General features: G+C 43.6%; 1 protein-coding gene across 2 annotated transcripts in view; it reads left to right on the forward strand.

Annotated features, from left to right (window-relative positions):
* The first annotated feature begins 620 nt into the window (after positions 1-620).
* The window catches only part of LOC140476890 (melanocortin receptor 5-like), a 101,126-nt gene continuing 77,029 nt past the window's right edge, over positions 621-24,717 (forward strand). For both annotated transcript variants that reach the window (XM_072569784.1, XM_072569786.1), the window contains exon 1: positions 621-739. The gene's annotated coding sequence lies outside the window, so the exon portion shown is untranslated. The remainder of the gene's footprint in view (positions 740-24,717) is intronic.

Here is a 24,717-nt window from a genome sequence, read left to right on the forward strand (position 1 = left end):
AAGAAATAGGAGCAGGAGTACTCCATCTGGCTTGTCAAGCCCGCTCCGCCATTTAATAAGATCGTGGCTGATCTTTTCATGGACTCAGTTCCACTTGCTTGCCTGCTCACTCTAACCCTTAATTCCCTTAGTGCTCAAAGATCCATCTATCTTTGCCTTAAAAACATACAACAACAGCAAACATTCATTTCCTCAAGGCAATGCTGGAAAAAACTTGACAGTGAACAAAGCAGCACACCAAAAGCAATGAACTAGGACTGCTGGAAATCTCAAATCAATTTTACTTCAGCTGCAGTTTCTTACTTTTACAATTCCGAAGTAATTTGAGTACATTTAGTCATTTTTTTTGTCAAAAGTGGAGTTGAATCAGACGATTCAGAGAACTGATCGTCAGTGCCTTGTTTGTTTTTTGGTATGTTGATGGTTTTATTGGCTCTCAGTAAAACATAGAGAAGGATATGAATTTCCAAGGTCTGCTGAGCTCAGGCAGAGGAAGGGTTGAAATATACAGCCCCTCATCATTTATAAATCGCATCAAATTACATAAAACGTCATCTGGTCTCACTTGGCTTCTGAATGCAGCTAATGTTTAAAGGTCAGTTCACTTTTCCATTGTGGGAGAACACAGCTTAGCCTCCAGTGTTCACATCACAGAACAGCACTTGGAAATAATCTCTCCAAAGAAGGTCACCAGTGAAAACAGCTAAAGAGCAAAACAATTTCAACGACACTTTGTGAGGTACTTAAGTTTTTTTTTTCCTTTTATTTCTAAGAAATCTCTGGTAGCTTCAAGGATGGAAATGAATCAGTTGCAACTGGAAATTGAGACCTTTATATGTTGTTCTACAAGTCAATGTTATCCTCAGCACATTTTCTGCTCTGAAGAGTGTTGTTGTTTGTTCAGTCTTTTTTCAGATGCAGCTTGATCAGTACAAAGCAGTTAGCCCACGCCACGTGCCCATTTATTCCCACTTAGATGTAAACTTGCATTTGTTTCATCCTCGAGTTCCAGTTCATCAAAAGGTTCAACAGAAACTTTCAGAATATTGTGTTACAATGGTACAGGGAATTTCCATGAAACTTCCGTTGCTGAATATTTAGCTCTGAGCGAACGTGACAAATGGATTTATATGGGTTTTTGCTCAGCTGCTGTGAGCGTTTAGGATCAGCTTCTGTTTCTGTTATGCAAAAGAATTCTGCAGCTCTCTCTTTAATATTGTCAACTCTTACAACAGGTGAAATAATGCTAGGTAACAGCACAAGACTTTAAACCAGTATTTTCTCTGGACGGTCAGCTGGACGTGAAATATTCAGTAGTGCTTTTTTTTTAGAAGAAGCCATGTGCTGGCTATCTCAGTGGTAAAAACAATGACTGCAGATGCTGAAAACCAAATACTGGATTAGTGGTGCTGGAAGAGCACAGCAGTTCAGGCAGCATCCATCGCTGCTCGTTGGATGCTGGCTATCTCAGTGTCTGTTCAGCAAAACGCTGAAAGCACGTTTATCTGGTCACTAATCACACTTGCTGTTTTTGGGTTCTTTCCATGTGCAAATTGGCTGCTGTCATATTAGTGTCAAAAGTGTGGTGCTGGAAAAGCACAGCTGGTCAGGCAGCATCTGAGGAGCAGGGAAATCGATGTTTCAGACAGAAGTCCTTCATCAGGAATGAGGCTGGGGTGGAGAGATAAATGGGAGGGGGTGGGGTTGGGGGGGGAAGATAGTTGAGAGTGCAATAGGTGGATGGAGGTGGGGGTAAAGGTAATAGGTCGGAGGGCAGGGTGGTGCAGATAGATGGGAAGGAAGATGGACCGATGGGAGTCTAGATTAGAGTGGTGCTGGAAAAGCACAGCAGGTCAGGCAGCATCCGAGGAGCAGGAAAATTGACATTTCGGGCAAAAGCCCTTCATATCGACGTTTCGGGCAAAAGCCCTTCATATCATCTGCAGTCCTTGTTTTTACCTGGATGGACCAATGGGACGGGTCTTGAGGACGGTGCTGAGCTGGAAGGTTGGAACTGGGGTAAGGAGGGAAAATTAGGAAACTGGTGAAATCTACATTGATGCCACGGGGTTGGAAGATCCTGAAGCAGAAGATGAGACATTCTTCCTCCTGGCGTCGGGTGGTAAGGGAGTGGCGATGGAGGAGGCCCAGGTCCTCGGCAGAGTGGGAGGGAGAGTTGAAGTGTTCGGCCACAGGGCGGTGGGATTGATTGGTGCGGGTGTCCCTAAAGCGTTCTGCGAGTAGGCATCCTGTCTCCCCAATGTAGAGGAGACCGCATCAGGAGCAACAGATACAGTAAATGACATGTGTGGAAGTGCATGTGAAACTTTGATGGATGTGGAAGGCTCCTTTGGGACCTTGGATGGAGGTGAGGGAGGAGTTGTGGGCACAGATTTTGCAATTCCTGAGGTGGCAGGGGAAGGTGCCGGAAGGGGAGGGTGGGTTGTTGGGGCGAATGGACCTGACCAGGTAGTCATGGAGGGAACTGTCTTTATGGAAAGCGGATAGGAGTGGGGAGAGAAATAAATCTCTGGTGGTAGGGTCTGTTTGTAGGTGACAGAAATGGCAGAGAATGATGCGATATGTGTGGAGGTTGGTGGGGTGGAAGGTGAGAACCACGGGAGTTCTTGTTGCGGTTGGAGGGTTGGGGTTCAAGGGTGGAGGTGTGGGAAGTAGATGAGATGTGCTGGAGCGTATCATTAACCGCGTGGGAGGGGAAATTGCAGTCTTTAAAGAAGGAGGCCTTCTGGTGTGTTCTGTGGTGGAACTGGTCCTCCTGGGAACAGATGCGACAGAGGCAGATGAATTGGGAATGCGGGATGGCATATTTGCAGGAGGCAGGGTGGGAGGAAGTGTAATCCAGGTAGCTGTGGGAGCCGGTGGGTTTGCAAAAAATGTCAGTGTTGAGTCAGTCACCATTGATGGAGTTGGAGAGGTCCAGTGGCTGCTATTCGGAAAGTCTATACAAGCACTTTGGGATCTCCTGAAGTTGTGGAAGGCCCTACATAAATGCACATCTTTCTTTATATACATTGGGAACTACACATTCATTTAAAACCTCTGAATGTTCTGTCTCCCATACTTTCAATACCTGGACCTTAAAGATTGACTAACTCTTTATTAGGCTGTGTGTGCTGGAAATGTACAGTTAACACCCACATCCAAACTAACAGTTCTTATTCCCTGCAATACAATCTCTGTAAAGGAAGGGAATGGCCTAATGGTATTGGTGATAAACTAATAACCCAAATGCTCTGGTAATGCCCTGAGGGCCCAGGTTCAAATCCTGTTGTGACAAGAGGTGGTGTTTGAATTCAACTTTCTTGTTTAAAAAAAAACTAGAATTAAGAGTCTCATGATGACCATGATGACCATGAATCCATTGTTGATTGTCAGGAACAAACCCATCTGGTTCACTAATGCCTTTTATGGAAGGAAATTGCAATTCTAACCTGGTTTGGCTAGATGTGGTTGGCTCTTAACTGCCCCATGGACAATCAAGGAACGGGCAATAAATGCTGTCCTAGCCAGTGACACCCACATCTCACAAATGAATATAAAAAAAGTCATGTGGTTCCTTTCCTTCACACTGTGTCCTCACTATGTTGCAATCAGAACGTAGCCTGCATCCTCCTTGATCCATTTGTTTCCCCTGTGAATTCAAATGCATTTACGTCCTTATCTTCTTGTTTCTGACCTTCCGCTAGGAATCTCTTGGCTTTTAAAATGCACGGTAGATGTCTCCAGTTTCCTGATTTATAACATTTCTCTGTTTCTACCACCCACTCCCTCTCCAGCCTTGGTGCCTGACCCTTTCACCTTGGCATCACAGTTACATTCAGAAAGAAAAACTGCTGCTGTTATCTGGGGCTCTGTCGCAAGAGGTTTGCTGAAAGTCAACAATTGCAAATCCCTATTGCCACGTTCCTCAGGGAGGTTTTCTGCACTGTGCGATTTGTCAATGAATATATTCGGCTGCACTAAGCCTGATCAAACGTAGTATCCTCATCATTGCACCTTCTAACCAGGTGTACAGCTTTCCCTCTATCACATACAACTGCCCAGAGCATATATTTCAGAAATAGGCCATTCGGCCCATCTCTCTTCATTTTGTATCAGTCGTACAGTCATACAGCATGGAAGCAGACCCTTCGGTCCAACCAGTCCATGCCGACCATAATCCCAAATTAAACTCATCCCACCTTCCTGTGCTTGGCCCATAATCCTCCAAACATTTCTTCTTCATGAACTTATCTAAATGTCCCTTAAATGTTGTAACTGCACCTGCATCCACCAATTCCTCTGGAAGTTTATTCCACAGATGAGCTGCTGCCTGTGCCCCTCATGTCTTTTTTAAATCCTTCTCCTTTATGCCCTCCCCAGTGTTAAACTCCCCCACCTACCATTCGCCTTATCTATACCCCTCATGATTTTATAAACCTCTATAAAGGTGACCCCTCAACTTCCTACACTTTAGTGAAAACAGTCCCACATGAGAGTGGTGCTGGAAAAGCACAGCAGGTCAGGCAGCATCCGAGGAGCAGGAAAACTGACGTTTCGGGGCAGGAGCCATTCATCAGGAATGAGACTGGAAGCCTCGGGGGTGGAGAGATAAATGGGAGAGGGGTGGGGCTGGGGAGAAGGTAGTTGAGAGTGCAATAGGTGGATGGAGGAAGGGGTAAAGGTTATAGGTCAGAGAGGGTGGAGCAGATAGGTAGGAAGGAAGATTGGCAGGTGTGACAGGTCATGAGGACAGTGCTGAGCTGGAGGTTTGGATCTGGGGTCAGGTGGGGGGGAGGGGAAATGAGGAAACTGGTGAAGTCCACATTGATGCCCTAGGGTTGAAGGGTTCCGAGGCAGACAATAAGCCATTCTTCCTCCAGGAGTCGGGTGCTGAGGGAGTGGCGGTGGAGGAGGTCCAGGACCTGCATGTCCTCAGCAGAGTGGGAGGGGGAGTTGAAATGTTCGGCCACAGATCCAGCATCTGCAGTCCTCACTTTTGCCTGAAAACAGTCCCAGTCTATCCAGTCTCTCCTCCTAACACAAAGTATCATTTCATTCCTCATGTCTTTTAAAGTAGTTTTCCTGAAGTATGCATATGTTATTCACCTGAATTGCTCCAACTGATGTCAGGTTCCGCACTCCAACCACACTCTGCTGAAAAAGTTTCTCTGAATTCTCGATTTATATGTGACCCTCTCATATTTATGGATTCCAGATTGGACATTTCTCTCCTTGAAACTGTGACGTAGGCAACTGGATCTTCGGACTCAAAATTGCTGCAAGATCATTGTTCTCACTCCATTTGAAGCCCTTAAAAATGATGTATAAAAGAGGTTATTGTTCCACACCTTGATCTCGCAATCAAACACAGTTCTCAAATCTCCAAAGTGGTAAATCAAGCTGTGTAAATTGTTATGAAGGTTCATCGGCTGAGATAAAGGATCAATTAGGATCGTGTTGAACAATGGAGCTAGAGATGTGTTGCTGGAAAAGCGCAGCAGATCAGGCAGCATCAAAGGAGAAGGAGAATCGACGTTTCGGGCATAAGCCCTTCTTCAAACGTCGATTCTCCTGCTCCTTGGATGCTGCCTGACCTGCTGCGCTTTTCCAGCAACACATTTTTAAGCTCTGATCCCCAGCATCTGCAGTCCTCACTTTCTCCCAGTGGAGCTAGCTCAGTGGGCTGAATAACCTACTCCTGTTTTTATTTCCATGATTCTATAATAGGCTATTATTATTTGAGCACTAAAATGAAGGAAAGCTTGATTTTTTTATTTGTTTTCAGTTTTGTGAAGGCCTGACTTTTTCCAAAAGCTCAGTCAGTAATTTGGAGCACTGATGTCACTTAAATGACCAAATTCCATCTGGGGAACTAATTGTTGGCCAATTTCAGTTTTGAGCAACTCAGAGAGCACCAGCTGCAGAATCAGGTTCATTTCAGAGGGACAGAGAGATCCAGAACAGCAGAGGTGCCGGTATGAGCAATCTCCAGGCAGCCAGGGCTGGGAAGAAACCCTGAACTGCTTAGAAAAACTCCAAAGGGAGAAGGTACTGTCAGAGATAAAGACAACCTACAGGACGGTTGAAGACAGGAATCTAAGGAACCCATGTTGAGTAATAATGAGCAAGATTAGCAGCTTCTTTTAAGGATCTTGGGGAGAGACATGAACTGGAGAAATTCGTATTTCATGAATGTGCAGAAATTTGCTGATAGCAAACTAATTATTACCATAGCAACTGAGCAAGATTTATTACAGAGATAGAAGTAAAAACCTCTTCACTAAATATCTGTAAGGGTATTTACAGATACCCTTCTGCCGGGGTAAAGAAGATAAATCTTTCTTTCTGATATGAAGAGATTGTTCCAACACAGGCCGTTCTGCTATAACCAGGAGAAAGTGAGGACTGCAGATGCTGGAGATCAGAGTCAAGACTGTGGTGCTAGAGAGGCACAGAAGGTCAGGCAGCATCTGAGGAGCAGGAGAATTGAAGTTTTGAGCTTAAGCTCTTCATTTCTGCTATAATGTGCATTTTGTCAGCACAAGTTGGCTCTAACGTGATTGCCAAATTGTGGACCTTGTTTGGATAAAGCAAACTTTCTACTGAGCGGGAATAGCGATTTTCTATAGTGATCTTCTACAGTGTGACTTTCTATCGCAGTTTTCCGTAGCGCAATTTTCTGGAGTGTGAAGTTGCAGGGGATCACAACAGTCACTTTACAGCAGAACGACCTATGGTTTTTGTTTAGTGTAATAAAGATTGTGTTTTCTCTGTGGTGCATTAAACTTTTATTTTTGCTTGCTGAAAGTACATTGGCAGCCGAATGTGTTTAAGGTTATAAGAATGATCTTCAAGATGAACAGGACAATTCCAGAAGATGCCAGCTTCTGTGGCAAACACTTTCATCACCACTGACCACCAAATAGCATAAGCATGGCACTGGGAGGTAGGATTCATAATTAATGATGGGAGCAGTGGAAGGGTGTGTGAGGAAAGTGGCCGTGACTGGCACAGGGAAACCCTCAATGAAACTTCCTAAAACAGACACAGCCAAATATGGGCAGTTTCAACCTTTTGTCTCTTTTCTTTCACACAGCGTGTAGTTCAGGTTTGGAATGTAATGTCTGGAAGCAGGTTCAATTGAGACATTCAAGAGGGGTATTGAATGGTTATTTAGAGAGAAATAGAGTGTGAGGTAAGGGGGGGGGGAAGCAAGGAATTGATACCAGGTAATGGTGCTCAGTTATAGAATCTTACAGCATGGAAATAGACTCTTCAGTGCACACGAACCATGTTCCCAAACTAAACAAGTCCGACCTGCCTGTGCTTGGCCCATATCCCTCCTATTCATGAACTCATCCAAATGTCTTTTAAATGTTGCAACTGTGCCTGCATCCATCACTTCCTCTGGCAGTTCATTCCACTCTCTGTGTAAAAAACCTTGCCCGTCATGTCCTGAAAGATGCCCATTTATACGGGGCCTTGCACAACTTCAGGAGATCCCAAAGTGCTTTTATGGACTTTCTGACCAGTAGTCACTGGACCTCTTCTCAACTTAAAAATAAGCTCTCTAGTTTTGAACTCCCCCACTCTAGGGAAAAGACCATTGCTATTCATCTTATCTATGCCCCTCATGATCTTATAAACCTCAATAAGGTGACCCTCTCAATCTCCTACGCTCCAGTGAAAGAAGTCCCAGTCATTCCAATCTATTTTTATATCTCAAATCCTCCATTCCCAGCAACATCCTGGTGATTTTTTTTGCTGGAGCATCTCCAGTTTAATAGTATTCTTCCTATGACAGGCCAACCAGAATGATACACCAGAAGAGTCCTCACAAACGTCCTGTCCAATCTCAACATAACTATACTCAAAGATCTGCGCACATCACTAAGAGTGTTTGATCTGGTCATTAACACATTGTGGCTTTAGATCTTGCAGTACACAAACTAGCCGTCACGTCTCCTGCACATCAGTGACAACTTTTCAAGAAGTATTGTGATTTTGAAAGATCAGTGCAACTCTTGATTGTTCTTATTAAAACAAAAGCAAAATATTGATGATGATGGAAATCTCAAATGAATAAACTATCAGTGCTGGATGCTACAGGTCTGACAGTGTCTGTGGAGAGTGGAAACCTTGAGTCCAATATGACTCTTCTTCAGGACTGAAGACAGAGGTGAAAAAATGATGGGTTTTACACTATGAAAACCAACACTTCCTAGTTTTATTTCTTTATTGTTCTTTATATTCCTGTACACAACTCAGACCTCTAACATCCCTAACATGGTTCATTTCACTGTAATCCCAGCTGATGGGTAGAATTCAGATCCCAGAGTGAAACGTGGCTTGATAGATCAACGTTTTGTTCTTGTAATTTGGTTACCATGGAGGTCGCTCACTGAATGTATTCACAAGAAGCTGCCAATGTAATCTTAGTTTATTAATTCATTAAACAAACAAATAGTAAAAAAACAAAACTATCTATGTAACAACTGTTACCACTGACACCTGGAGGAAGAATGCCTCATATTCTGCCATGGGACCGTGCAACCACATGAGATAAATGTGGATTTCAACAGCTTCCTCATTTCCCCTCCCCCCACATTATCCCAGTCCCAAGACTCCAACTCGGCACTGCCCTCCTGACCTGTCCATCACTCCCCTCTCTGACCTATTACTTTCTCTCTCACCTTCATCCACCTATCGCTTTCTCAGCTACCTTCCCCCCCACCCCATCCCCACCCTCTCCCATTTATCTCTCAGCCTCTGGCCCACAAGCCTCATTCCTGATGAAGGGCTTATGCCCAAAATGTCAATTCTCCTGCTCCTCAGATGCTACGTGACCTGCTGTGCTTTTCCAGCACCACAGTCTCAACTCTGATCTCCAGCATCTGCAGTCTTCACATTCTCCTATATAGCAACTTGTAAAGTTCTTACCAACAAACAGTGGAAAGAAAGATTCAATTGTTTTTCTAGGCAACATCCTTTAGAGATACTCAGCCCCCATGTTTCCAGACATCCACAACTGCTAAAAATGTGCACTGATGCAGACTCGCATGTTCATGAATCCAGACCCACCATCACCACATACATGTGTCTTCACATGCAAGTATCACACTGCACACATGCATTAAAGTGTATGTGCTTTTGAAACAGGGTACAGTGGCGGAGAATCAAGACATGGGAAGAGAGAAAAGAGGTTGTAGGTTGGACAATGACAGTTGCAGGGAGAGACCCTCCTCCTGAAATCCCTCCTCCTCTAAATTCCCTCCATGCCCGTTCACCCCTCTCCCGAAACAAACACCCCGCCTTTCCCACTCACCCCTCCCTGCCCCACGGTTCTCCCATACCTTCTCCTGCTCCCCCCATTCAGGGTTCCGATTCATCCCTCCCCCCAGATCCCAATTCCCCTTTCCTCCCAGGTTCCAATACGCCATTCCCCTCCTCCTAGGTTCCAACCATCCCCTCTTCCCAGGCCAACCGAAACTGATTTAAATGCACATTCACGGCTTGAAATGTCACGCAGCGTGCATTTGCTGGTGCCAATAATCACAGCCAACGATGGGGCGCTGCTAATCCTCTCTGTAAAATTTCTGAACTCAACTGACAAGGCTGCAAGAGATGTCCTTTTGACAAATTGCTGTACATTTACCAGATGTGACTCACTTCATTAATGTCTCATCCTTATGACACACTGACGTTTTTCACTGAATTCTAAGAAAAGCTCAGGGTTAACCTTTCAGCCATTATCTTCCAAGGTAGCTTGTATTGTAATTTAGCTTAAACTGCGTGATCTCTTGCATGTGCTATTTTGACGTAACGCTAAAAAGAATGTTTTTGACCTTAAATAAACAAGTTCACTGTCACAAAACTAAAAAAAAACTCTGCTTAAAACCCAAAACAATTATAATAACATGTCAACTTTCATCAGACTTGTTTAAGCTTAGCAATGTATTCAGTTATCACCAAGGTAGTTACTCAAGACACACTCTATTAAAAAGACCTTTAATATACCCTGCTCAAACTACATTGAAGTTGTTCCTCACAAATCAGAAAGAGCAAACATTAATATGTTACATGTTATCTTCCAATTAGAATTAACAAAGATTCAAAAGGGGTAAGGTAGGAAAATTCAACTCCTTGATTTGCAAACTCGAATGAGATTCAGAGTGAGGGAGGATGGCCAGAGAAAACTAGCCCACGCCAACAGTTTGGTAATATAGAGAAAAGCCACAGCAAGTATCTTACCACCAACACACATCACCAAATTACACAACTCAAATTAACTCTGTTAAGTACTAAATTTTGGACTTGCCCCTTAATTTTTTTTTTGTTAAATAAGAAACTAAGGGTTGCAGAGACCTGGAAATTGAATAAAAGCACCTTTCATTAGAGATAATGCCATCCAATAATAGTGTGGCAATGTAAGATCAAAAATACAATTATTATCAGGGATGAAAATTACTACTGATACACTTGAGCTCCATTTGTTGCATATGAGAACCAAGGCTGATAGCAGTGTTTAATTCAATGTTATTAAAATAGTGTTTGTAGCTGAGCAAAATGTAGACACTACACAGGAACATAATCAGGCAAATCCAAGCCAAAGGAGACATACTTTGGATAGTTGACTAAATCCTTGTTCAAAGGAGCATCTTACTGCCGGAGAGAATTGTGGACAGGTTTCCATCATGAAACATAGTCCCAGGTAGATGAAGGCATCAGTACACTGAGGGGAGGCAGGAAATGGGAGTATGCCACTGGCCAGAGATCTTGGAGGGCTGGGGGTGACTAGACAAAGATCAGGAGGGAAGCTATAAGGAGCTTTAAACACAAAGTTGGGAACTTTTAAAATTTTAGGTTAAGGAACAGAATTTCAAACATGCTCTGGCTTTTGGGGGAGGTGGAAGATGGAAGGCTGACCAGGAGAGTGGTGGAATAATCAAGTCTGAATGTAACCTAAGGGATGGCTATTTGGTCCCTTGAGCCTACTCAATACCACCATACACAATTCACTCAGCACCACATTCCCATGTTACTCCCATATCCCTTGATCCTACATATCTATCAATCTCTATCCTGACTACACTCAATGACTGATAGTCCACAACCCTTCAGGATTGAGATTTCTAAAGATTTATCACCCTCTGAGTGAATAAATTCCTCCCCATCTCAGTCCAAAATGACCTACCCATTATTCCGAGACTCGTCCGAGAACCACCGTACCTCATTTCCCCCACAACCAAGGAAACCTCCTTCTTGCATCTGCACTGTTGAACCCTGTAAAAAGCACATACAAGGGTGACAGAGCAGATGCAGGAGCAGAAATGGTTAACCTTACAGAAATAAGTCTAAACAGGGGTGAAGAAGTGAGAGATCTTGATGGGTGAGTACATTAGTCCCTAAAGGTAGCAGTACAAGTAGATAAGGTTGTAAAGAAGGCACATATAATGCTCTCCTTCATTGGGAGAGGCAAAGGCCCCAAAGGATCCTTCCCCTGCAGAGATTTTCCTGCACATCCACCTAGCTCATCTACTGTTTCAGTTGCTCTCGATGTGGTCTACTGTACATCGGGGAGACAGGACGCCAACCTGCGAAGCATTTCAGGGACCATCTCTGAGACACACGTACTAAACAATCCCTCTGCCCAGTGGCCAATCACTTCAACTCCCCTTCCCACTCTGCCAAGGACATGCGAGCCCTGGGCCTCCTCCACCGCCAATTCCTAGCCACCCAACGCCTGGAGGAAGAACACCTCGTCTTCCACCTTGGGGTCCTTCAACCACATGACATCAACATCACCTTCACCAGTTTCCTTATCTCCCCTCCCCCTACCTCATCCCAGACCCACTCCTCCAACTTGGCACCACCCTCTTGTCCTGCCCCATGTGTCCATCTTCCTTACCCCTATCTGCATCATCCTCCCCTCCGACCTATCACAATCACCCTCACCTGCAGCTACTATTGCCTTCCCAACCTCGTTCCCCCCAGCCCCAGCCCCACACCCCTACCTCCTATTTATCTCTGACCCCCCTTTTCCTACCCCCCATCCCCACATTCCTGATGAAGGGCTTATGCCAGAAATGTCAAAACTCCTGCTCTTCGGATGCTGCCTGCCTGGCTGTGCTTTTCCGGTGCCACACTTTTCGACTCTGACTCTCCAGCATCTGCAGTCCTCACTTTTTCTCCAAGGCGTAGTATACAAAAGTAGGGATGTAATGATAAAACTGGATAAGACACTAGTGAGCCACAACTGGAGTATAGTGTGAGTTCTGGTCACCACATTACAGGAAGGAAGTAATTGCTCAGGAGGCAGTACAGAGAAGATTTACTAGAATAGAGCCAGGGCTGGAGAATTGTAGCTACAAGGAGAGATTGGAGAGGCTGGAGTTGTTTTCCTTGGAACAGAGAAGGCTGAGGGATGACATGATTGAGGCGTGCAAAACTGTGAGGGATAGAGACAGGCAGAAGGAACCTGTTTCCTTTGGCAGAGAGTTCAAAAACCTCATAGATTAAAGGTAAGCGGCAAAAGGATTAATGAGGAAAAACATCTGGTGGGTGTCAGAAATACGCTGCCTGAATTTGTGGTGAAGGCGGAGACCACAACCCTCTTAAAAAGTACCTGCATCTGTACCTTAAGTGCTGTAAGCTGCAAGGCAGTGGGCTTAGTGCAGGAAGATAGGATTGGAAAGGATACCTGGGAGTCTTGGGGTCAAAATGGACAAGATGGGCCAAATAGCCCCCTTCTGTTTATCCTTTCTATGGTTCTATGCTTTTGTGTGCTTGTAAAGAAGTACATTTGAGGGTTTAAAACAGCACTGAGACAGTGATACATCTGGTTCATATCAACGAGGTAAAAACAATGACTGCAGATGCTGGAAACCAGATTTTGGATTAGTGGTGCTGGAAGAGCACAGCAGTTCAGGCAGCAAACAGGGAGCAGTAAAATCGACGTTCCTGATGAAGGGCTTTTGCCCGAAACGTCGATTTTACTGCTCCTCGGATGCTGCCTGAACTGCTGTGCTCTTCCAGCACCACTAATCCTACATCTGGTTCATCTATAGACTTTGGAACCATCATTTGGGATACAGAATATGGCAAAAAAACAGCAGAAAAGGAGGGAGGAGTTACAGGCAGGTGACAAGAAACAAAAAGCATGGGACAGGTTACCAAGAAGGCACATTGAGACCAGAGTACTGTGTTCTTTTACTAAACAGCTTACATTCTCTAAAAGGAATATGATAGACAAGATACTCTGAAAGATGGGACACAGACTCCTTCATCATAGAATCCCTACAATGAGGAAGCAGGCAATGCAGTCCGTTAACTACACACCAGCCTTCCAAAGAGCATCCCACCCAGGGCTGCCATATCCCTGCATTTCCCATGGCTAATCCACCCAGCCTGCACATCCCTGGACACAATGGGCAATTTAGCATGGCCAATCCACCTAACCTGCACATCTTTGGACTGTGGGAGGAAACCCAAGCACCCAGAGACAAAGAGAATGTGCAAATTCCACACAGACAGTCACTTGTGGCTAACCACTGAGCCATCATCCTGCCCATCATCATGATGGATGCAAATTTTATTCTGCATCTTCCTCCCTCAACTTCTTCAGCAGATCGGAGACTCGGGAGTAAATAGCCTGAGCTAATGTGCAGCTATTTAGACTTTGGTCTCACGTAATCCCTGTAATAAACTGCTGAAATCAGAGGAAAAAATTATTTTTTACAATCTGTGTTCATATTATACTAACAACTTTTCCACACAAATTCCCCATACATTTCCCAGACGTCTGGATTCAACTGAGGCTTTTTATTTCCAGAAACCACAGCTCTTCAGAACCAATGGGAAAGGAGATTATTGATGCACTCCTGCATGTTTAAAGTTCAAATTCAATATTTATGATAACTGCAGACCTTTCTGTGGCATTTAAAGGAGTATTGTTAGAATCAGTTTAGAAAACACAGAAAGAAACCTTAGAAACTGTGCTGACTCTTCCAGCGAACATCAATATTTTACCATTCTTTTGCCCATATCCCTGTAATTTTAACTCCATTAAATAATTAACTAATTCCCTTTTGAAAGTTACTATTGAATCTCTAGCTGTCACTCTATCAGGCAACTCATTCTAAATTTTAACCACTCATTGTGTAAAATGTTTTTTTTTCTCATGTGGCCACTAAATCTTGAGATAATCATGTCCCCCTACCCCAGTCATTCACTCTTTAGCTATCAGAAATAGTTTATCTTTATTTGCTCCACCTTGCAGGATTTAAACTCTCCTCAAAACCTTTTCAGCATAAAGGAGTTATTGGATTCTACGGTCTATTTTCTGTTCACAAACATTGATTTTCCTGAGAGGATTCAGCTTATTTCACATCCATCGACAACAGAATAAGAACCGACTGGCTGTCAGTCTGGGGGCGAAGTCAGCAAGAGGCAGAGGAAAATGACCTGACCCAGAAAGACCCGAACAACACATTCCATGCAGGGCAGGATCAGCTTTAGGAGTTATCATAGAATCCCTACTGTGTGGAAACAGGCCATTTGGCACAACAACCCTCCGAAGAGTATCCAACCCTATTGCCTCTACATTTACCCCTGTCTAATGCACCTAGCCTGCACATCCCTGGACACTATGGGTGATTCAGCACAGCCAATTCACCCTAACCTGCATATCCTTGGACTGTGGGAGGAAACCCATGCAGACACGGGGAGAATGTGAAAAACTCCATACAGACAGTCGCCCAAGGCTGGGATCGAACCCGGTTCCCTGGCACTGTGAGGTAGCAGTGCTAACCACTGCTGTTTTGCAGGTACCTGTATTCAGAGAGCTGAGACAATGTGGGGGTGTTGATGTTGGCAGGGGGTGTGAATCTACAGCAGAAATGGCCTTTTCTTCTTTGGTCCTATTGAATGACTCTTAATCCTAACAGCGCCAAGAAAGCAAATAAAAGCATGAATTTGGGCCTGAATCTGGGCTATCCCTTTGTCTTCACCTGACAGTAACCCATGGCAATTTCCCACTAAGACCGTGCAATTCAAATTTCAATTTCAGGTCCTGATGGTGCCTGGTCAGTGTAGCAGCTTACACTTCTGACCACTTCATGAATGTTACATATTCACCAGTTTGCTGTATACCTGATTTATGCAGTTAGAATCGTACACTTGGAGTATTGTGTTCAATTCTGGCCACCAAATTACAGGAAGGATGTAGTGGCTTTGGAGATGGTGCAGAAGAGGTTTACCAGGATGCTGCCTGGATTAGAGGGTATGAGTTATAAAGACAGGCTGGACAAACTAGAACTGTTTTCTCTGGAGCAGCAAGGGCTGAGAGGAGACTTGTTATAAGATTATGAGAGGTATAGTTAGGGTTGACAGTCAGAATCTTTTTCCCAGAGTTGAAATGTCTAATACTAGGGGCATGCATTTCAGGTGAGAGGGGAAAGTTCAAAGGGAATGTGAGGGGCAAGGTTTTTCCACAGAGAGTTGTAGGAGTCTAGAACACACTGGTGGGGTGGTGGTGGAGACAGATACTATAGAGATGTTTACGGGGTTTTTAGATAAGCACATGGATAAGCAAGGAATGGAGGGATATGGGTCATGGGCAGGCAGAAGACATTAGTTTAACTTGGCATCACATTCAGCACAATATCATGGGCCGAAGGGCCTATTCCTGTGCTGTACTGTTCTGTGTTCTATGTTTTATCTCAGAGCAATGATGATATTACGGCTAAATCCAAACAGATTTATTGATCATAGATTATGAGAACAAACTAAACATTGGCCATTACTTGAGAAAGGATTTACTGACACTGGAAGGGGTGCAGAGGGACATAAAACATAGAACATTACAGCTCAGTACAGACCCTTCGGCCCTCGATGTTGCGTCTACCTGTGAAGCCAATCTGAAGCCTATCTATCCTACACTATTCCATTATCATGCATATGTTTATCCAATGACCATTTGAATGCCCTTAAAGTTGGCAAGTCTACTACTGTTGGTGGCAGGGCATTCCACACCCTTACTACTCTCTGAGTAAAGAACCTACCTCTGGCATCTGTCCTATATCTATCACCCCTCAATTTAAAGCTATGTCCCCTAATGCTAGCCATCACCATCTGAGGAAAAAGACTCTCACTGTCCACCCTATCTAATCCTCTGATCATCTTGTATGTCTCAATTAAGTTACCTCTCAACCTTCTTCCCTCGAACAAAAACAGCCTCAAGTCCTTCAGCCTTTCCTCATAAGACCTTGCCGCCATACCAGGCAACATCCTAGTAAAACTCCTCTGTACCCTTTCCAAAGCTTCCACATCCTTCCTATAATGCAGCGACCAGAACTATTTGCAATACTCCAAGTGCAGTGGCACCAGAGTTTTGTACAGCTGAAGCATGACCTCATGGCTCCAAAACTCAATCCCTCCACCAATAAATGCTAACACACCATACGCTTTCTTAACAACCCTATCAACCTGGATGGAAACTTTCAGGAATCAATGCACGTCGAGACTGATATTTCTCTGCTCTTCCACACTGACAAGACTCTTATCATTAGCCCAGTACTCTGTATTCCTGTTGCTCCTTCCAAAGTGAATCACCTCATACTTTTCCACATTAAATTCCATTTGCCACCTCTCAACCCAGCTCTGCAGCTTATCTGTGTCCCTCTCTAACCTGCAACATCCTTGGTCACTATCCACAACTCTACCGACTTTAGTGTCATCTGCACATTTACTAACCCATTCTTCTATGCCCTCATCCAGGTCATTTATAAAAATGACAACAGCAGTGGCCCCAAGGCAGATCCTTGCAGTACACCACTAGTAACTGAACTCCAGGATGAAGATTTCCCATCAACCACCACCCTCTGTCTTCTTACAACTAGCCAATTTCTGATCCAAACCATTAAATCATCTTCAACCCCATGCCTCTGTATTTTCTGCAATAGTCTTTCATGGGGAACCTTTACAAAAGCTTTACTGAAATCCATATACACCACAACAACTGCTTTACTCTCATCCACCTATTTGGTCACCTTCTCAAAGAACTCCATAAGGTTTGTGAGGCATGCCCTGCCCTTCACAAAACCATGTTGACTATCGCTAATTAATTTTTTTTCTAGATGATAATCATTTCCAACACTTTACCCACAACCAAAGTAAGGCTCACTGGTTTATAATTACCACAGTTGTCTCTACTCTCCTTCCTGAATAAGGGGACAACATTTGCAATCGTCCAGTTTTCTGGTACTATTCCTGTAGACAATGATGACATAAAGATCAAAGCCAAAGGCTCTGCAATCTCCTCCCTAGCTTCCTAGAGAATCCTAGGAAAAATCCCATCTGGCCCAGGCGACTTATTTATTTTCACACTTTCCAGAATTACTAACATTTCCTCCTTATGAACCTCAATCCTGTCTAGTATAATAGCCTATATCTTAGAATTCTCATCAACAACATTGTCTTTTGCCTGTGTGAATACTGACAAAAAATATTCATCTAGCATATCTCCTATCTCCTCTGACTCTATGCACAACTTCCCACTACTGTCCTTGACTGGCCCTAACCTTACTCTAGTCGTTCTTTTATTCTTGATATACCTATAGAAAGTTTTACGGTTTTCCTTGATCCTACCTGCCAAAGACTTCTCATGTCACCTCCTGGCTCTTCTTAGCTCTCTCTTTAGGTCATTCCTGGCTAACTTGTACCTCTCAAGTGCCCTAACAGAGCCTTCACATCTCATCTTTACATAAGCCTCCTTCTTCCGCTTGACAAGGGATCCAACTTCTTTAGTAAACCACGGTTCCTCGTTCAACCACTTCCTCCCTGCCTGACAGGTACATCCTGATCAAGGACATGCAGTAGCTGTTCCATGAATAAGCTCCACATTTCAATTGTGCTCATCCCTGCAGTTTCCTTCCCCACCTTATGCATCCTAAATTTTGTCTAATCGCATCATAATTGCCTTTCTCCCAGCTATAACTCTTGCCCTGCAGTATATACCTATCCCTTTCCATCGCGAAAGTAAACTAAAATCACTATCACCAAAGTGCTCAATAATCTCCAAATCCAACACCTGGCTGGGTTCATTACCCAGTACCAAATCCAGTGTAGCCTCGCCCCTTGTTGGCCCGGCTACATACTGTGTCAGGAAACCCTCCCACACACATTGGACAAAAACTGACCCATCTAAAGTTCACTAGGTTGATTCCGGAGTTGAGAGTGTTGGTTTATGAGGAGAGACTGAGTAGACTGGGATGATAGAAGAATGAGAAGGCATCTTATAAAAACATATAAAATGAAGAAGGGAATAGACAACATCGAAGTAGAGAGAATGTTTCCACTGGCAGGTGAAACTTGGACAAGAGGGCATAGCCTCAAGATTAGAGGGAACAGATTTAGGACTGAATTAAGAGGGAACTTCTTCACCCAGAGGGTTGTGAATCGATGGAATTTCCTGCCCAGTGAATTAGTTGAGGCTTCCTCAGTAGGCGTTCTTAAAGCTAAAATAGTTAATTTTTCGAACAGTAACGGAATTAAGGGTTACGGTGAGTGCAGGGGTAAGTGGAGCTGAGGCGACAAAAAGATCAGCCATGATCATATTGATTGGCGAAGCAGCCTCAAAGGGCCAGATGGCCTACTCCTGCTCCTAGTTCTTATGTTCTCCAACCAAAATTTTAGCTACCTCTCCCAAAATATACGTCAGTGCCAGATTTTGCATGGTATCGCTCTTCTGAAGTACCTGGGGATATTTTACAATGTTAAAAATTTTATTAAAGGGAATGGTTCTGAAAGGGTTAATGTATGGACTGCATTAAACTTCACCAAATCTGATTATGTCACACAGGTCTGGATGGTGATAAGGTAGAACAAATCAGGTCTGTATGAATAGTAGCAACATCTTTCTACTCATATATACCAAATAAGGTTCAGCATCAATGCACAATTTGTTATTGTTGTTACCATGTACAATAGTAAGTATCTCTCTCCTGGAAGTGTGTGGAATGAGAAGTTAGTGTTACATATATGGGAAAGACAATGGCTCTGGTTTTGCTGCAACACATTAAAATTGGCCACATTTATAAGATATTCCATTTGTTTCGTAACATGCTCGGGTCATGAAAGGTGCAGTATGAATGTAATTATCTCTTCTTCATAGGTGCAGAAAATAATAATTGTTCTGCCATCATTGTTCTCCTACAGTTTAGTACAAGATTTCATACCAACTTTAGCATATTGTATTTACAATCATTTTAATCCTAATTTCCGTGGTAAATTTAGAAGCAAAAACATTGGAAGAAGCTCAAGTGGAGCATAAACACTGGACCTGGAGCTTGTGGGCTGAATGGCCTGTTTACTAAAGTATGGCCTTTGCAATCCAATGTTCCTTTTCCACTATTGAATTGACTTGTCTGGAAGTAATGCCTGAGGTTGCTCCATTAACATTTATTTTATACATCTCAGTATGGCTTCACCGAATTGTCTTCCCTGAGACTACAGCCATCATTATTTTTTTCTTGACAACTCATTCCTTTCCATCGTTCCTTGGAGTTTCTCTCCAGCCACCCAATGTAATTAGCATCAATAATGTATACTTACCTCATAAAAATAATAACATCCGATCCATCCTGTACACTGTACTCTTTTACTAAGCAAAGTCGGAAGTTACGTGACACCAGATTATAGTCCAGCAGGTTTGAAATCACAAGTTTTCGGAGTCACTTGCCTAGGGCCTAACCAAAGTAACAAGTAATCCAAAACCGTACAAATTAATTAAAGTAGAGTGATCATAACAAGTTATCAAGGCGATGGTGTCAAAACAGGAGAGTAAGGAAAGTTTCAGAAATACAGAACAGTATGGTGGGGTTACACGTAACATGGCATATAGACCCTTGGCATGCGACTCTTATACATATCATGTTATTCCATCTATTTGGTTTGTCTCCAGCACCACCGTATTTTTAATTTTTTTGTTTTCATCTCTCGACCTCAATTAATCAGATTATAGGTCATCCCTTCACTTGCTATTCAGCTGTTAACACTTTACTCACACTGTCTGACACTCTTGATCACCTGCAGAGACTTATATTCAGCCTGTCGACACCCCACTCACACCATTTGTGAGATATTTTGATCTCTCTGCCTATAAATTCTATGCCTATGTCCTTCTCTTCACTTCACCTAACAAAGGAGCAGTGTTCTGAAAGCTTGTGTCTTCAAACAAACCTGTTAGACTATAACCTGGTGCCATGTGACTTCAGACCTTATATAAATGCAAGTTCTTGTCTCCTTGTCCAAAAGGTGATTATTCTGCCCTAGCTATGCATTCTCTACACTGCACCTCAGGGTAAACCCCATAACATTCTTTTACGGAAACAAAAGTATTACCCAGGGGTTTCAAGCTGTGATGTCCCCAACAGGGTGGCACGGTGGTTCAGTGATTAACACTGCTGCCTCACAGCACCAGGGATTCCAGTCTAGGAAGACTGCATATTCTCCCCATGTCTGTGTGGGTTTCCTCCCAGAGTCCAAAGAGATGCAGGTTAGGTGGATTGGCCATGCTAAACTATCCCATAGTCCAGAGTTGTGTAGTCTGGGTGGAATAGCAATGGGAAATGTAGAGGTAATTTCTGGGTGGGATGCTTTTCAGATGGGCTGAATGGCCTGCTTCCACACTGTTCGGATTCAATGACTGTGATGAGATGGTAAGCTACCACATGTAATAGGCTGTGCCATGTTCCCAACCTCTGAAGGACCCTTTGTTAATCAGCTTGGAGGCACTCACCTCTCTGAGAAGCCACGGTAAAACATACGCTTTGTGCAATGCAGATAGAAAGATTTACAAAGAGCATCTCAGTTTGATATTTGACGAAGGGCTTTCAGGTGTCGGTCCCACTGTGTAAATTTGCAATTCAAACGTCATTCGTTGGCAGGGAGAGGATTGGTGATCTGACTCAAGTGTTGAAATTTGTCCAGTTAATTGAACTATCAGGAAGCAGGGCACGGGATATGGAAAATAATCCAAATATTGCTGTCAAGGTTTAAAAATTAAGCAATGGAAAGTTAAATATTAAGCAACAGTGTATAAATCCTGTCATCTATGTCAATAACTTTGTTATGCAATATAAAGCTTAGCAAGAATATTGAATTTACTAAACTTGCTAAGATGTGCTGGATTTAACCTTTGTTTATTGTGAATATTCCTCTAGGAGCTCACTATCCAAGCTCTGTCAGGTTTAATTGATCCAAAATCACTTCTGAAGAGTTAGAAAATCAGCAGCAACTTAAACCCATATGAGGTACTGGTTCAGCCCCAGCTGCAGTCTTTTATATAGTACTGAAGAAGGGTGACACATCAAATGTTGACTTTGCCACCTCCTGATGCTGCCTGCCTTGCTGTGTTCTTCCATCCTCCTGCCTAATTACCTTGGATTCCAGCATCTGCAGGTTTTTTTTGTCTTTTCTATAGTCCCATCCTTTAGAAAGGATGCCAAGATCTCCACATGTGCACCAAGGCTGTTCATCAGGGTTTAAGGACTGGAGTTACATGGACAGCCTGAAGAACCCATAGTTGATCTCCTTAAAGGTGAAATGGTGCAGGCACCCTCACGAGGGGGTGTTCAGTGTTACGGAACAACATGCACTGGCAAGTTTAAATAAACCGGGGGGCTACGCAGGATCTGGTTCATAATGCAGCACGCCATTAGGATTGGAAGGTAATGCCTGAAAGGGCAGTGGAAGCAACAATAAAATTTAAAGAGTATGTAGTTGAAATGAAAGTCTTTGGATAACAGGGAAGAAGCAGGAGAGTATGACCGATGTACTGTCAATGAGTCGATACAAGCAGAATAGGCCAAACTCCCCCTATTTGTGCTATAATATTTTCTGATTTCTCTCTTTCCCACTTCCTCCCAGTTTGAGTTTTATTGCAGTGCGAAAAACAAGGTATATTTTGTGCTTGCACTGCGAATTAATGCCCTGGCATAATCTAGCACAGAAACAGGCTGTTCGGCCAATCAAACTGGTGCTGATGTTTTTCCCCCAGGGAGTTATCTCACTGCATTATGCTCTCCTGCTGTATTTAACCCCTGTCTTATCCAGCACCTCTCCAACTCCATTTAAAACAAATTGTAGCCAAAGTGGCTAGCAGACCATTCAATTTTCCATTCCTTTCCACTGTGTATGAAGTTTTTTTTTAGTTTACCTGAAGTCCTTTAACCATCCCTGGAATCACTTGGAAAGTTTCCCAAGTACATCAACCCTGGTGAGGTATTTTTAACTTTACCTTCTCCCCATGCCCACTATGATGGGCAGGAGGAGGCTGATGGAAGGGTTAAATCATTAGATTTGCAAAGCCCAAAGTGGTGAGATTGTGTCTCCTTCCAGTTTAACCCCAGCAGGTTTGGTGCGAAGTGGCCGACTCAGGTGAGAAGTCCATTCATTAGAAAATTTACACTCTTGTATGATCCTGAACTGTTGGCTGTAATTTAAATGCAATGCCAACCACTGCAGGATTTGAGAAACCTGAATTCAAACCATAAGACCATAAGATCTAGGAGCAAAACTTCAGCCATTCAGCCCATCAAGCCTGCTCCACCATTCAAACATGGCTGATAAGTTTCTCATTCCCATTCTCCCACCATCTCCCCATGTCCTGAGGCAGGAATTGCCAGACCCAAATGCTTTGTTACAGCTTTGCGTGTAGGCCGAGATAAGCAGGAGTGCTTTCCCCAACTCCTCAAGCAAATCCCCCACCACCATTGGCCAACAAACTCTCACTACTGTATCTCTCTCTCCCACCCTTCCCCCCCCTCTGCAGCCCTCACTTTCTCCTCCTTCTGCAGTCCTTCCCATCTAAAAGTCCATTTTGATTGCTGCGAGACAGGATGTGGAGTAGGGAGAATGATAATACCAAATAGTTCAGCAGGACCCCAACAACACTTAATGGTAAGCTCTTGGGGAGTGTTGCTGAAAAAAGAGACCTTGGAGTGCAGGTTCATAATTCCTTGAAAGTGGAGTCGCAGATAGACAGGGTAGTGAAGAAGACATTTGGTATGTTTGCCTTTATTGGTCAGTGTATTGAGTATAGGTGTTGGGAGGTCATGTTGCAGCTGTACAGGGCATTGGTTAGGCCACTTTTGGAATATTGCATGCAATTCTGGTCTTCCTGGTATAGGAAGGATTCTGTGAAATTTGAAAGGGTTCAGAAATGACTTACAAGGATGTTGCCAGGGTTGGAGAGTTTGAGCTATAGGGAGAGGCTGAACAGGCTGGGGCTGTTTTCCCTGGAGCATCAGAGGCTGAGGAGTGACCTTAAAGATGTTTACACAATCATAAGGGGCATGGTTAGGGTAAATAAGCAAGGTCTTTTCCCTAGGTTGGGGGAGTCCAAAACTGGAGGGCATAGGTGTAAGGTGGGAGGGATTTAAAAGAGACCTGAGGGACAACATTTTCACACAGAGTGTGGCGCGTGTATAGAATGAGTTACCGGAGGAAGTGGTGGAGGCTGGTACAATTACAATATTTAAAAGGCATCTGGATGGGTATATGAACAGGAAGGGGTTAGAGGGATACGAGCCAAATGTTGCCAAATGGGAATTGGACCAAAGTGTATGTTTCCATGCTGTACATCTATACATCCTAGAAGCAAATAAAAAAACTTGTCCCTACACTCTCCCATCTGACATTCCCCTCATTCCCTCCCCTTTAGTATATATTGTTGTAATCTGAAGTAAACATTCTGTAAAAGTAAATTCAACATTGAGGCAAGACACTGTCCTGAGGAGTTCCTGGAGTGATGTCCAGAGGCAGAGTAATTGGCTTGTACAGGATTTATCTGTTGAAGGTAGTAAGCAGTCAAACATACATATTGTTTATACAAAAAAGTACAATGGAAACATTGAGTCATATCGTACTGTGACCTAAGTCACAGAATCATTAGATTGTCAGAATGAAGCTTTAGAACATGGAAAACAAGAACTTGCACGCTGTTTTTTATTGTGTAGGCGAGTTATTGAGAAAAAGGTTTTCTCAGGAGGAAATGAAAGAAATTGTCAAAATAAGTTTGAAAATATTAATGACACTGAGGCTGAAATAACAGGTGGAAAATGGAGCAGTATTTTGCAGAGCAGGGGCTATTCAAAGTAGCAACAGTATCTGTCTTTATCCCTGTTTATAAAAACCTCAACTGACAAGAGCAATTTGCACAGGGACTGTTGGACCAGCAAAAATATTCAAAGATGACAAGTAATATCTGACATGTTGTGCCCTTTCTGTCGATTCCTTCATATTGCATAGTTGTTATGCTTGCGAGATTCCAATTCTCTTTTCAATACTTAGAACACATAGAACATAGAACGTTACAGCGCAGTACAGGCCCTTCAGCCCTCGATGTTGCACCAAGTGGGTGGCACGGTGGCACAGTGGTTAGCACTGCTGCCTCACAGCGCCTGAGACCCGGGTTCAATTCCCGCCTCAGGCGACTGACTGTGTGGAGTTTGCACATTCTCCCCGTGTCTGCGTGGGTTTCCTCCGGGTGCTCCAGTTTCCTCCCACAGTCCAAAGATGTGCAGGCCAGGTGAATTGGTCATGCTAAATTGCCCATAGTGTTAGGTAAGGGGTAAATGTAGATGTAGGGGTATGGGTGGGTTACGCTTCGGCGGGGCGGTGTGGACTTGTTGGGCCGAAGGGCCTGTTTCCACA

This window comes from Chiloscyllium punctatum, chromosome 5 (assembly GCF_047496795.1).
Source record: "Chiloscyllium punctatum isolate Juve2018m chromosome 5, sChiPun1.3, whole genome shotgun sequence".
Lineage (NCBI taxonomy): Eukaryota > Metazoa > Chordata > Chondrichthyes > Orectolobiformes > Hemiscylliidae > Chiloscyllium > Chiloscyllium punctatum.